This window comes from Anomaloglossus baeobatrachus, chromosome 5 (assembly GCF_048569485.1).
Source record: "Anomaloglossus baeobatrachus isolate aAnoBae1 chromosome 5, aAnoBae1.hap1, whole genome shotgun sequence".
NCBI classification, from domain to species: Eukaryota; Metazoa; Chordata; class Amphibia; order Anura; family Aromobatidae; genus Anomaloglossus; species Anomaloglossus baeobatrachus.
This window is the reverse complement of record NC_134357.1, coordinates 40511125-40526639: the sequence shown is the minus strand read 5'-3', so window position 1 is coordinate 40526639 and position 15515 is coordinate 40511125. Positions and strand designations below refer to the sequence as shown.

General features: G+C 53.5%; 1 protein-coding gene across 3 annotated transcripts in view; it reads right to left on the bottom strand.

Annotated features, from left to right (window-relative positions):
- The window catches only part of EDRF1 (erythroid differentiation regulatory factor 1), a 182963-nt gene that overhangs the window by 146603 nt on the left and 20845 nt on the right, over positions 1 to 15515 (bottom strand). The window lies entirely within an intron of this gene.

Below are 15515 nucleotides of genomic sequence, written 5' to 3'. Positions count from 1 at the left end.
GTACGGAGTTAATGGACGCAATCAAGTCACTAACATCCGCATCACCCTCAGACAAGTCAATGGGGTACATAGAGGCAGCGTCTGAGCCCACAGTAAACGAATCCTCCTCGCCCTGCACCTCGGCTTGAGAATCAGAGCCGTGGGACGAGGAAGGAGAAGGTTCCCTGCGTCTCCGTTTAGGGGGACGGGGTCCTAGGACATGCTCTGAGGGCTCTGCAGAGCTCTGAACCGCAGAGACACCCTGAGAGGGGGGCTGAGAGGGGTGCTGATGCATGGACAGCAGTGTCCGGGACAGCTGCCCCATGGAGTCGGCAAAAGACTGGGAAATAGCTTGTGAAAAAGAAGCTACCCAAGCCGGGGGCTCAGCCGGAGGAACCCCTGAGGCGGCTCCAGGCTGAGACACAAACATGTTAGCACAGGCATCACAATGTGGGTATGTGCTTGGCTGTGGCAGAATGAGCTTACATGCAGTGCATATAGCGTACATGTTTGCAGCCTTGCTCCTAGTGACAGACATGCTGCTGAATGGTGGAAGCTCTGCAGCCAGAATACACTCCTGTAGAAAGTCTGAGAGTGTAATAAAAATCCACAACCAGAGGTTGTGGCTTACCAGCCTGTGCTCTCTGTGTGCCCTCCGGATTCCACCGCTCCTCTGTGAAGCGTCAGCCTTCTAACAGTATGCAGCTGCAGCACCCAGCGCCTTCCAGTGTAAGAACGCTGAGAAAATGGTGCTGGGAGAAGAGGGGGGGGGCGTGTATAAGCCCCAGAGCGGGAAAAACGGAGGGCAGAGAGATACAGGGAGATATACAGGGGAGGAAACATCTCCCCAGAGAGGAGTGCCCTACCCTCTGCTGGTCGGGCGGTGGGCGGCGCTGTATGCAAAACATGCAGAGAAGCCGAAAACGAAACTAGGCCCAAACAGAAGCCGGGGCCTAGATTTTAAAAAGCGTCCGACGAGCAGGCACCTCCGGCGCGGTTCTCAGGGGAAATCCCCAGAACCGGCCGGAATTAACAGTAACGCTAAAGCACATACTGTCCCCCATATAAAAGTACCCGGGACCCCTGAAAAAACGTCTCAATACTTAGCTCTTGAGACGCAGGGCCATGTCCCTGAATGGGGGTAACGCTCCTTCCAGCAGGGACCAGACAGGGCTGCGGATGGAGACCGGCCTTCTGCGAGCAGAGAGGACCGTGGAGGCTCCCACTTCAAACAGAGCCTCGACAGAGGATGTGAAGGAGCGCGGCATGTGAAGGCTCCAGCCTTATACAGTCAACCTTAACAGCACCCGACAGAGTGGGATGTGAAGGGACATGCCGGGAGTCCAGACTGGACCCGCTTTTCTTCCAAATCTTTAAAATTAAAAAAAAATATCAGAGAATGCAAGTGTGTGTGTACTCCTGAACACAAAGCATTGAACTGGGTAGATTGTCATCCAGGGGGTGTATATAGCCCGGAGGGAGGAGCTACACGTTTGAGTGTAGTACTTTGTGTGTCCTCCGGAGGCAGAAGCTATACACCCGTGGTTTGGGTCTCCCATAAGGAACGATAAAGAAATAGGATAAAATTCCAACTACAGAGGGAAAAAAAAAAAATAAAAAAAAATGTAATTCTGCCATTGTTTTGGGGTTTGGCTTTTTTGGTTTTTTTTTTTACAGCAGTCATATGTGCAGTAACGCTGCTTTCACACTACGTTTTTTTAACATGCGTCATGAACTTTTTTTAACGCAAAAACGGATCCAGTGCAAATGCGTTTTTATTTCAATGCATTTGCAATGGACTCGCGTCAACATGACACATGACTTATTTCTTCCGAAGACAATACTAAGAACCAAGGGGCATTCACTGCGAGTGGAAGAAAAGCGATTCCGGCAGCTAAATAGGAAAGGGTTCTTTACAGTTAGAGCGGTCAGACTGTGGAATGCCGACCACAAGAGGTAGTAATGGCAGATACTATAACAGCTTTTATATCAGGGCTGGATGATTTCCTCAGTACACAACATTGTTGGTTATAAATGACTTAGTGACCAAGTGTAGAACTGGTGGAGGAAGGGTGAACTAGATGGACCGGGGGCTTTTTTCACCCTTAGTAACTATGTAACTATGCAACATGCGTTCACCTGCGTTTGCGTGCATTATAGTGAGGATCCAGCGACTTGCAGTTTAACTTTTTTCAAAAACGCTACTTGTAGCGTTTTTGAGCTGCGTCCAAATACTGCAAATCGCTGGATCCTGACTAAACAGCACGCAAACGCATGTGAACGCTGGCATGCTGATAGACAGGATCCTGCTTGCTCTACTGAGCATGCCCAGAAACCAGCCTGGCGTGATCAGTCCCTCTCTCCCCCTCCCTCTCTCTCTCCCCCGCCTGAGAGCGGTGGACGCTTGTAACCAAGGTAAATATCGGGTAACCAAGCAAAGCGCTTCTTAGTTACCCGATGTTTACGTGTGCAGGGAGCCAGCTCCTAGCAGCTGCAGGCTCGTAACCAAGGTAAAAAGAGAATTTTGTTTACTTACCGTAAATTCTTTTTCTTATAGTTCCGTATTGGGAGACCCAGACATTGGGTGTATAGCTTCTGCCTACGGAGGACACACAAAGTACTACACTAAAAAGTGTAGCTCCTCCCTCTGAGCCTATACACCCCCCTGGAGAACCAGATCTAGCCAGTTTAGTGCAAAAGCTGAAGGAGAATAGCCACCCACAAGTAAAAACAGAGCAAGAACCGGAACAACCGGAGACTCTGTCCACGACAACAGCCGGTGATAACACGCGGAACAAGAAACTGCCAACAGGCAACAAGGAGGGTGCTGGGTCTCCCAATACGGAACTATAAGAAAAAGAATTTACGGTAAGTAACAAAATTCTCTTTTTCTTTATCGTTCCTATGGGAGACCCAGACATTGGGACGTCTCAAAGCAGTCCATGGGTGGGAATAAACAGAAAAACTGAGAAGTAGGCAGAGCCTAACTTCACAAATGGGCGACAGCCGCCTGAAGGATGTGTCTGCCCAAGCTCGCATCTGCCGAAACATGAGCATGCACTTGGTAGTGCTTTGAAAAGGTATGCAGGCTAGTCCAAGTGGCAGCCTGACAGACTTGCTGAGCCGTAGCCTGATGCCTGAAAGCCCAAGAGGCACCGACAGCTCTGGTCGAGTGTGCCTTGATCCTCGGCGGGGGAGGCACTTGAGTACACTGGTAGGTATCCGAAATAGTCGACCTAATCCAACGGGCCAAGGTCGGCTTAGAAGCAGAGAGACCCTTACGCCGACCTGTGGTTAGCACAAAAAGAGAGGTGCACCGCCTAAGAGCAGATGCGAGACACAGATCCGGAGCGCCCGCACCAGATCCAGAGTATGCAACGCTTTTTCAAAGCGATGAACAGGAGCCGGACAAAAGGAAGGCAGGATAATGTCCTGGTTAAGGTGGAAAGGAGAAACCACCTTAGGGAGAAAGTCCGGAGTCGGACAGAGAACCACCTTGTCTTGATGAAAAAACAAAAAAGGTGACTCCGAAGAGAGCGCAGCCAAATCAGAGACTCTCCTGAGGGAAGTTATGGCCACTAGAAAGACCACTTTCTGTGAAAGACGAAACAAAGAAACCTCCCTAAGAGGCTCAAAGGGGGGTTTCTGCAAGGCCGTGAGGACCAAATTGAGGTCCCAGGGATCCAAGGGCCGCCGGTAAGGCGGAATGATGTGAGACGCGCCCTGCATGAAGGTGCGGACCTGAGCCAGCCGGGCGATACGCCGCTGGAACAGCACTGACAAAGCTGAGACTTGTCCCTTGAGAGAATTGAGGGACAGTCCTAGCTGCAGACCGGACTGTAGAAAGGACAGAAGGGTCGGCAAGGAAAAAGGCCAAGGAGCATGGCTGGAAGAGCGACACCAGGACAGGAAAATCTTCCAAGTCCTGTGATAGATCTTGGCCGAGGAAGACTTCCGGGCCCGAGTCATAGTGGAGATGACTTCAGGAGGAATACCAGAAGCCGTCAAGATCCAGGACTCAAGAGCCACGCCGTCAATCTGAGAGCCGCAGAATTCTGGCGGAAAAACGGACCTTGTGAGAGAAGGTCTGGACGGTCCGGAAGATGCCACGGCACCTCTACGGACAGATGGAGCAGGTCTGGGTACCAAGCTCGCCTGGGCCAGTCCGGAGCAATGAGGATGACCCGACGGCCCTCCATTCTGATCTTGCGCAGGACTCTGGGCAAGAAAGCTAGAGGGGGAAAAACGTAGGACAGACGAAACTGGGACCAGTCTTGAACCAGAGCGTCCGCTGCGAAGGCCTGAGGATCGTGGGAGCGAGCCACGTAAATCGGAACCTTGTTGTTGTGACGGGATGCCATTAGGTTCATGTCCGGAGTGCCCCACTTGCGGCAGATTGACTGAAACACTGCCGGATGCAGGGACCACTCGCCACTGTCCACGGTTTGACGGCTGAGATAATCTGCCTCCCAGTTTTCCACGCCTGGGATGTGGACTGCGGATATGGTGGACTTGGAGTCCTCCGTCCATTGAAGGATGCGCTGTACCTCCAACATTGCCAGGCAGCTGAGTGTCCCGCCTTGGTGATTGATGTAGGCAACCGCTGTCGCGTTGTCTGACTGGACTCGGATGTGCTTGCCCGCCAATAGGTGGTGAAAAGCTAGGAGAGCCAGGAGCACGGCTCTGGTTTCCAGCACATTGATCGAGAGGGCTGACTCGGACGGAGTCCAAGTGCCCTGTGCTCGGTGGTGGAGACATACCGCTCCCCAGCCGGATAGACTGGCATCCGTGGTGAGGACCACCCAGGACGGGGCCAGGAAGGAGCGTCCCTGAGACAGAGAGAGGGGCCGAAGCCACCACTGAAGGGAGCTCCTGGTCTGTGGCGACAGAGCCACCAACCTGTGCAAGGAGGAAGGCCGCTTGTACCAACAGCGGAGAATGTCCAGCTGCAGAGGACGCAGATGGAACTGGGCAAAGGGGACAGCCTCCATTGACGCCACCATCTGACCCAGCACCTGCATCAGGTGCCTGATGGAATAACGGCGGGGCCTCAGCAGAGAGCGCACCGCCAGTTGGAGGGACTGCTGTTTGATCAAGGGCAACTTCACAAGTGCCGGCAGAGTCTCGAACTGCACCCCTAGGTACGTGAGCCTCTGGGTCGGAGTCAGAGTGGATTTGGGCAGATTGACCAGCCACCCGAATTGGGCTAGAGTGGCGAGAGTGAGCGAGACACTCCGCTGACAGTCTGCGCTGGATGAAGCCTTGACTAGAAGGTCGTCCAGGTAAGGGATCACTGCCAACCCCTGGAGGTGCAGAACCGCAATCACTGCTGCCATGACCTTGGTGAATACCCGAGGGGCCGTGGCTAACCCGAAGGGAAGAGCCATGAATTGGAAATGTTCCACTCCGATTGCAAAACGTACCCAACGCTGATGAGAAACTGCAATTGGCACATGCAGATAGGCATCTCTGATGTCGATGGATGCCAGGAAATCCCCTTGGGTCATTGAGGCAATGACTGACCGCAGAGACTCCATGCAAAAATGCCGCACCTGAACATGCTTGTTGAGAAGCTTGAGATCCAGGATGGGCCAGAAGGAACAGTCCTTTTTGGGGACTAGGAAGAGATTTGAGTAGAAACCTTTGAACCGTTCCCGGGCGGGAACCGGTACGATTACTCCGTTGGCCTGCAAGGATGCCACGGCCTGTAAGAAGGCGGCGGCCTTGGAGCAGGGGGGAGTTGGCAGAAAAAATCTGTTTGGCGGGCTGGAAGAGAATTCTATCCTGTAGCCGTGGGAGATGACATCGTGCACCCACTGATCGGAGACGTGTTGAAACCACGCGTCGCCAAAGTGGGAGAAGCCTGCCACCGACTAAGGACGTTGCTGGCGCGGACAGATAGTCAAGAGGAGGCTGCCTTAGTGGCAGCAGCTCCTACGGTCTTCTGAGGACGCGCTTTTGTGCGCCAGCTGGATTTTTGGTCCTTGGAGTTAGTGCACGAGGCCGAGGGCTTAGAGGACGACCAGTTGGAGGAACGAAAGGAACGAAACCTCGACTGATTCCTACCCTGGACAGGTTTCCTGGTTTTGGTTTGTAACATGGAAGTACTCTTCCCGCCAGTAGCTTCCTTAATAATTTCATCCAGTTGTTCACAGAATAGCCTGGACCCAGCAAAAGGGAGCCCAGCAAGATACTTCTTTGAAGAAGCATCTGCCTTCCACTCTCGAAGCCACAAGATCCTGCGGATAGCGAGGGAATTAGCCGAAGCCACCGCAGTGCGGTGAGAAGCCTCCAGCATGGCAGACATGGCATAGGATGAAAAAGCTGAAGCTTGGGAAGTTAAGGTAACCATTTCGGGCATAGATTCCCTGGTGAGGGAATGCATCTCCTCTAGAGAAGCAGAGATGGCTTTGAGAGCCCACACTGCTGCAAAAGATGGGGAGAACGAGGCCCCTGCCGCCTCATATACAGATTTGGCCAGAAGGTCAACCTGGCGGTCAGTGGAATCCTTAAGAGAGGTGCCATCAGCCACTGATACAACGGTCCGGGCTGAGAGTCTAGACACCGGGGGGGGGTCTACCTTTGGTGAATGAGCCCACTCCTTGACCACCTCAGGTGGAAAGGGAAAACGGTCATCAGAACCACGCTTTGGGAAGCGTTTGTCAGGACAGGCCCTGGGCTTGGACACAGCGGCCTGAAAACTGGAGTGGTTAAAGAACACACTCTTTGCCCTCTTAGGCGAGGTAAACTGGTGCTTTTCTGCCAGAGAGGGTTGCTCTTCTGATACTGGCGGATTGAGGTCCAGTACAGAATTAATGGACGCAATCAAATCAATAACATCTGAGTCACTTTCGGACAGATCAATGGGGCACATGGAGGTAGCCTCCGAGCCCCCTGTAAAGGCATCCTCCTCGTCCCGCGAGTCAGCTTCTGAAACAGAGCTGCGGGACGAGGAAGGGGAGGTAGCCCTACGTCTCCTCTTAGGAGGACGGGGTCTGGGACCAGATGATGAATCCTCTGTGAGCTCCGGTCCTGAGAGACACCTAGCAGCAGAGGCACCCTGTGAAGGGAGCTGATGCATGTTCAGCAAAGTCCGGGACAGCTGTCCCATGGAGTCGGCAAAAGACTGGGAGATAGACCTAGATAAGGATTCTACCCAAGCCGGGGGTTCAGCCTCCGGAGCAGCCGGAGAGACCACTGTGGGTGCAATTCCAGGCTGAGGCATTGTCAGGTTAGAGCAGGCATCACAATGTGGATATGTGCTCGGTTCAGGCAGCACGAGCTTACATGCAGTGCATACTGAATATAGCTTTGGAGCCTTGCTCCTCGTGTGAGACATGCTGCTGAAGTGGGAGGCTCTGCCAGAGTGACCCCCAGAGAGTATACACAGAGGCCCACAACCAGAGGTTGTGGCTTACCAGACCGCTAGAGCGGTGTTGTGTGCCCTCCAGATCCCGAAGCCCGGACCCCCAAGCACCTCAGCAGGGATGCTGCAGCCAGTGCTGATCGCAGAGAAAACGCTGATAAAATGGCGCCGGAGCGAGGAGAGGGGGCGGGACCTACTCTGAGAGCGGGATCTGGAGGGCCAAAGAGACTTACAGGGGAGGAGACATGTACCCAGTGAGGAGTGTCCCTCCCCTGTGCAGAACGGCCGCTGGGCGGAGCCACGCTGTCCCTCTGCATGAATGACATGCAAGGGCAGTGAAACCGAAAGTAGGCGGCCGGCGCGCAGGCACCATCGGCGCGGTTCTCAGGCGACAGCCAGAGAACCGGCCGGAAATGTCAGAAAACTCACTCAGCACACTCTCCCACCATAATAAAGTACAGGGAATATAAACGTCTCAGGTACTTAGCTTGCTGAGACGCAGGGTTCCAAGTCCCTGGGGATGAGTGCTCCGTCCAGCAGAATCCTGAAGGGCTGCGGATGGAGACCGGTCTCCTGCAAAGCATGGAGAACTGTGCTGGCTCCCACTTCAAGCCAGAGCCCAGAGGGATGATGAAGGAGCGCGGCATGTAAGGCTCCAGCCTTGGAATCAACCTTAACAGCACCGCCGACACAGTGGGGTGAGAAGGGACATGCCGGGGGTCCAGACTTGGACCCGCTTTTCTTCAAACTCTTTCCAAAAATGAAAAATCAGATGAGAATGCATGTGTGGATGTATGCCTCCTGAACACAAAGCAATGAACTGGCTAGATCTGGTTCTCCAGGGGGTGTATAGGCTCAGAGGGAGGAGCTACACTTTTTAGTGTAGCACTTTGTGTGTCCTCCGGAGGCAGAAGCTATACACCCAATGTCTGGGTCTCCCATAGGAACTATAAAGAAATATCGGGTATTCAAACAAAGCACTTCACTTAGTTACCCGATGTTTACCTTGGTTACAGCTTACCGCAGCTGTCAGATGCCGGCTCCCAGTCTATCACGTTCAGTTCCCCTCACTCCCGATCACATGACTTCAATGCCCGCCCATAAACTTCAAGTGACAGGATCCTGCAGAATAACACTTGCGTTTGCATGCATTTTTCTTTGCAAAAACAGGATCCGCTTTTGCAGCAAAAAACGTTCATGACGCATGTTAAACAAACCTAGTGTGAAAGCAGCCTAATAAATGACCTAGTGCGATTCTTCAGGGTTTTATGTTACCATTTTGAGAGATTTGTTAATTATTTTTATTTTCAGGTCAGTGGAGCTGAGGATTAATTTAGCTTAGTGCCAGTTGTTGGATGTATACTGCTATGGAGAAGATCCTTTTTTTGCCTAGTGGCAGCAGCATACACCCGCGGCTTCCCGTGTCCCCCAATAAAGCAATAAAGAAAGTTTGGGGTTTTTTTGCACTGATGTTTTTATTGATATTATTTAAGTGTAAATATGACACTTTAATCTTTTATGTTTGAGGACCAAAACCACAAATTCTGCAAGTTTTTTTTTTTTTTTTTTTTACTACCAATTTTATTTTACCTGGAGAAATTGAACCTGCAGGCGGTTCGCTTGTACTATAATACTTTACTTTTGGGATATAGAATAACGTTAGGCATACGACCAGAAAAATGGCAATTATGGCTTTCTTCAGATTGTCTCCAGCTGCCGGGGTAATGGATTGTGACCCCATGATAGAGTCGGTGGTGATGGATGCACATGCATGTCACAAATTTGCATGATTTTTAGTATGGCATGCTCTGGTCACTGACTGTGCAGCGACCTGCAGCTAGTCTCATTCTCTATTACATCCAAAAACAAAAGGATTAAACAAGACCTGTTGAAGCGCTAGCACATGTGCAAAACGGCCACCGTCCTCCATTCATTCCCTGCACCCCGTTCCTATTTTTCCCTCTGTCTTTGGAAGGAATAAAGGGAATTTTGTTTACTTACCGTAAATTCCTTTTCTTCTAGCTCCTATTGGGAGACCCAGACAATTGGGTGTATAGCTTCTGCCTCTGGAGGCCACACAAAGTACTACACTTTTAAAAAAGTGTAACCCCTCCCCTCTGCCTATACACCCTCCCGTGGATCACGGGCTCCTCAGTTTTGGTGCAAAAGCAGGAAGGAGAAAACTTATAAATTGGTCTAGGGTAAATTCAATCCGAAGGATGTTCGGAGAACTGAAGACCATGAACCAAAGAACAAATCAACATGAACAACATGTGTACACAAAAGAACAACCAGCCCAAAGGGCACAGGGGTGGGTGCTGGGTCTCCCAATAGGAGCTAGAAGAAAAGGAATTTACGGTAAGTAAACAAAATTCCCTTTTTCTTTGTCGCTCCATTGGGAGACCCAGACAATTGGGACGTCCAAGAGCAGTCCCTGGGTGGGTAAAAGAATACCTCAATAAAAAGAGCCGAAAACGGCCCCCTCTTACAGGTGGGCAACCGCCGCCTGGAGGACTCGCCTACCTAGACTGGCGTCTGCCGAAGCATAGGTATGCACTTGTTAGTGTTTCGTGAAAGTGTGCAGACTAGACCACGTAGCTGCCTGACACACCTGCTGAGCCGTCGCCCGGTGCCGCAATGCCCAGGACGCACCTACGGCTCTGGTAGAATGGGCTTTCAGCCCTGAAGGGAGCGGAAGCCCAGAAGTACGGTAGGCCTCGAGAATCGGTTCCTTGATCCACCGAGCCAAGGTTGGCTTGGAGGCCTGAGAGCCCTTGCGCTGGCCAGCGACAAGGACAAAGAGCGCATCTGAACGGCGCAGGGGCGCCGTGCGAGACACGTAGAACCGGAGTGCTCTCACTAGATCCAAAGAGTGCAAATCCTTTTCACACTGGTGAATTGGGTTAGGGCAAAAGGAAGGCAAGGAGATATCCTGATTTAGATGAAAAGGGGATACCACCTTAGGGAGAAATTCCGGGACAGGACGCAGAACCACCTTATCCTGGTGGAAAACCAGGAAGGGAGCTTTGCATGACAGCGCTGCGAGCTCAGACACTCTCCGAAGTGACGTGACTGCCACCAGGAAGGCCACCTTCTGCGAAAGACGGGAGAGAGACATCCCGCAGCGGCTCAAAAGGCGGCTTTTGAAGAGCCGTCAGGACCCTGTTAAGATCCCAAGGTTCCAACGGACGTTTGTAAGGTGGGAGCATGTGGCAAACCCCCTGCAGGAACGTGCGGACCTGCGGAAGCCTGGCTAGACACTTTTGAAAAAACACGGAGAGCGCAGATACTTGGCCCTTGAGAGAGCCGAGGGACAAACCCTTGTCCATTCCAGATTGTAGGAATGAAAGGAATGTGGGTAAGGTAAACGGCCATGGAGGAAAACCGTTATCAGAGCACCAGGATAAGAAGATTTGCCAAGACCTGTAATAGATCTTGGCGGACGTAGGCTTCCTGGCTTGTCTCATGGTGGCAATGACATCCTGGGATAACCCTGAAGACGCTAGGAGCCAGGACTCAATGGCCACACAGTCAGGTTGAGGGCCACAGAATTCAGATGGAAAAACGGGCCTTGTGACAGCAAGTCTGGGCGGTCTGGAAGTGCCCACGGTTGACCCACCGTGAGATGCCACAGATCCGGATACCACGACCGCCTCGGCCAGTCTGGAGCGACGAGAATGGCGCGACGGCAGTCGGACCTGATCTTGCGTAGTACCCTGGGCAGCATCGCCAGAGGGGGAAACACATAAGGCAGTCGAAACTGCGACCAATCCTGGACTAAAGTGTCCGCTGCCAGAGCTCTGTGATCCTGAGACCGTGCCATGAAGGCCGGGACCTTGTTGTTGTGTCGTGACGCCATGAGATCGACGTCCGGCGTTCCCCAGCGGCGACAGATCTCTCGAAACACGTCTGGGTGAAGAGACCATTCCCCCGCGTCCATGCCCTGACGACTGAGAAAATCTGCTTCCCAGTTTTCTACGCCCGGGATGTGAACTGCGGAGATGGTGGAGCCTGTGACTTCCACCCACTGCAGAATCCGCCGGACTTCCTGGAAGGCTTGACGACTGCGAGTGCCGCCTTGGTGGTTGATGTAGGCGACGGCAGTGGCGTTGTCCGACTGGATTCGGATCTGCCTGCCCTCCAGCCACCGATGGAAAGCCAATAGGGCTAGATATACTGCCCTTATCTCCAGGATATTGATCTGAAGGGACGCTTCTATTGGAGTCCAGGTTCCTTGAGCCCTGTGGTGGAGAAAAACCGCTCCCCAACCTGACAGGCTCGCGTCCGTGGTGACCACGGCCCAGGTTGGGGGTAGGAAGGATTTTCCACGAGACAGATGTGGGTAGGAGCCACCACTGAAGTGATGTTTTGGTTGCAAGTGAAAGGGAGATGTTCTTGTCGAGGGAAGCCGAACTCTTGTCCCATTGGAGTGGCCGTAGATGGAATTGCGCGAACGGCACTGCCTCCATAGCTGCAACCATCTTCCCCAGGAAGTGCATGAGGCGCCTTAAGGGGTGTGACTGACTCCGAAGAAGTGATTGCACCCCCGCCTGCAGAGAAAGCTGCTTGTCCCGCGGTAGCTTGACTAACGCTGGCTGGGTATGAAACTCCATCCCGAGGTAAGTCAGCGATTGGGTCGACGTCAACTTAGATTTCAGGAAATTGATGATCCACCCGAACTGCTGGAGAGTCGCCAGAGTGACGGTAAGACTTTGTTGACACGCCACCCGAGAAGGGGCCCTGACTAGGAGATCGTCCAAGTAGGGGATCACAGAGTGGCCCTGAGAGTGCAGGACCGCCACGACGGATGCCATGACTTTGGTGAAAACCCGTGGGGCTGTCGCCAGGCCGAAGGGCAATGCGAGGAACTGGAGGTGTTCGTCCCCGATGGCGAAACGCAGGAAACGTTGATGTTCGGGTGCGATCGGCACATGGAGATAAGCATCCTTGATGTCGATCGATGCTAGGAAGTCTTCTTGTGATATCGAGGCGATGACCGAGCGGAGAGATTCCATCCGAAACCGTCTGGTTCCTTGCAGCTTGAGGTCCAGAACGGGACGGAATGACCCGTCCTTTTTTGGCACCACGAACAAGTTGGAGTAAAATCCACGACCACGTTCCTGAAGGGGAACGGGAATCACAACTCCTTCGATCTTTAGAGCGTCCACTGCCTGAAAAAGTGCGTCGGCCTGTGCGGGGGGTGGGGAGGTTCTGAAGAAACGAGCCGTAGGTCGAGAGCTGAACTCTATCCTGTAACCATGAGACAGAATGTCTCTCACCCATCGGTCTTGAACGTGTGGCCACCAGGCGTCGCCAAAGCGGGAGAGCCTGCCACCGACCGAAGATGTGGCTAGGTGAGGCCGAGAGTCATGAGGAGGCAGTCTTGGAGGCAGTGCCTCCTGCGGCCTTTTGGGGGCGTGACTTGGACCGCCACGCATAGGAGTTCCTCTGGCCTTTCTCCGGCCGGTTGGACGAAGAGGATTGGGGCTTGGCGGAGGGACGAAAGGACCGAAACCTCGATTGGATTTTTCTCTGCTGGGGTCTCTTAGGTTTGGACTGGGGTAAGGAGGAGTCCTTTCCCGATGATTCCTTAATAATCTCATCCAACCGTTCGCCAAATAAACGGTCGCCAGAAAAAGGCAGACCAGTTAAGAACCTTTTGGAAGCAGAGTCTGCTTTCCATTCGCGCAGCCACATGGCCCTGCGGACTGCCACGGAGTTAGCGGATGCTACAGCCGTACGGCTAGCGGAGTCCAGGACGGCGTTCATGGCGTAGGACGAAAATGCTGATGCCTGAGAGGTCAAGGAAGAAACATGCGGAGCAGAATTCCGCGTGACAGCATTAATCTCAGTCAGACATGCAGAGATTGCTTGGAGAGCCCACACGGCCGCAAAGGCTGGGGCGAAAGACGCGCCCGTGGCCTCATAAATAGACTTCACCAAGAGCTCTGTCTGTCAGTGGCATCTTTCAGGGATGAGCCATCGGCAACAGACACAACGGACCTAGCAGCCAATCTAGAGACTGGAGGATCCACCTTGGGAGAGTGTGCCCAGCCCTTAACGACTTCAGGTGGAAAGGGATAACGCGTGTCAGTGTGCCGTTTAGCAAAGCGCTTGTCCGGGACCGCTCTGGGCTTCTGGACAGCGTCCCTGAAGTTAGAGTGATCAAAAAACGTATTGCGCGTACGTTTGGGGAAACGGAATTGGTGTTTCTCCTGCTGAGAAGCCGACTCCTCTACAGGGGGAGGCGGGGGTGAGAGATCCAACACCTGGTTGATGGATGAGATAAGATCATTTACTAAGGCGTCCCCCTCAGGGGTATCAAGGTTAAGGGCGAAGTCAGGGTCAGAGCCCTGAGCTCCCACGTCCGCCTCGTCTTCCTGAGAGTCCTCAAGCTGGGATCCAGAGCAGCGTGAGGAGGCCGGGGAAGAGTCCCAGCGAGGCCGCTTAGCCGGTCTGGGACTGCGATCCGGGCAGGAGTCCTCCGCCTGGGACCTAGGGGCTATCCTGGGAGCGCGCTGCGGCGCGGACCGAGAAGGGCCTGGAGGAGACAAACTAACAGGGGTCGGGGCCTGTGAAGGGCCCGGTCTGGACTGCAATGCCTCAAGGAGCTTAGATGACCATTTGTCCATAGACTGTGCAATGGATTGAGAAAGTGACAGAGAGTTTCTCAGCGAAAGAGGCCAACACCGGTGACTCTGTCCCTGCAGCCTGCTCAGGGGGAGCAGGGGGATCTACATGAGCCGAGGGGCCCACAAGTGCCCTAGGCTCCGGCTGAGCAAGCGTGGCAGGAGTCGAGCATTGATCACAGTGAGGGTAGGTGGATCCCACAGACAACATAGCCCCACAAGAGGTACAGGCAGCGAAAAAAAATCTGTGCCTTAGTAGCTTTGCTCCTTGTGGACGACATGCTGTTGTCTCTCAGGAGAGTGACCACTGAGGGTATATGGGAAAAGGGTATACAGCCTTTCCGAACAGATATATATATCTATTATATATATATATCCCGGCACCCTAGGGGGACCAGCACCGGGTGACCAGTGTGGCTTACCAACCGCTAACGAGCGGAGTGTGTCCTCCAGATTCCCTGTCGTGGATCCCCCGGAGCTGCAGAGCTTTGCTGCTGAGTAGCATCCACCGGCAGAATGGCAAATATGGCCGCCGGAGCTCTCGGGGGGGGGGGGGGGGGGGGGGGGGGGGAGTGGAGCCGAGGGCGGCACTAACAAAGAGCGGGAATCTGGAGTCCCTACAGTGGTCAATGAGGGGGGAGGGAGACATGCCAGATGCTCCAGCCCTCAAAGTCGACGTCATGCCGGTAATCCCGCCCTTACCCCTGACAGGCAGGCTCGGGGGCGGGATTTTTCGAGACTAGGCCGCGGCGAAGCCGGGGACTAAATTTAAGGCCGTGCCCGACAAGCAGGCACGGTCGGCGCGGAAGTCCGCCGAAAAGACAACGGACTGAACTACCGCGGCTTCCGGGGAGAAGGTGTGACCCTCCCTGTACAGTCCCCACATGGGGACCCAGAGTACCTTCAAGTTGCAGGGCCCGGTCCCTGGGGGTGAAGAAGCTCCGGTCCGGCAGGTTCCACCAGGGGCTGCGGATGGAGCACGGTCCCAGCATATGGATGACCGCTCAGGATCCCACTTCTCCCAGAGCCGCATAAGGGATGGTGAAGGTTGACGGCATGTGGCTCCAGCCTCCGTACCCGCAATGGGTACCTCAACCTTAACAGCACCGCCGACATAGTGGGGTGAGAAGGGAACATGCCGGGGGCCCCATCGGGGTCCTCTTTTCTTCCATCTGACATAACTATGTATGAGAATGCATGAGTGGATGTGTGCCTCCTTCCACACAAAGCATAAAACTGAGGAGCCCGTGGTCCACGGGAGGGTGTATAGGCAGAGGGGAGGGGTTACACTTTTTTAAAAGTGTAGTACTTTGTGTGGCCTCCAGAGGCAGAAGCTATACACCCAATTGTCTGGGTCTCCCAATGGAGCGACAAAGAAAAAGAACCAATTTTATTCTGGTGAGTGCCGCACAATTCAGTTTCTTCATTCACAGGCTGAGCACCGCCTGTAAAAGGTGTCTTTTTACAGGTAATGACTGGAGCTAAGAACGGGTCTGGTCGGTAGTGCTGGACTAACTACCGTATTTTTCGTTTTATAAGAT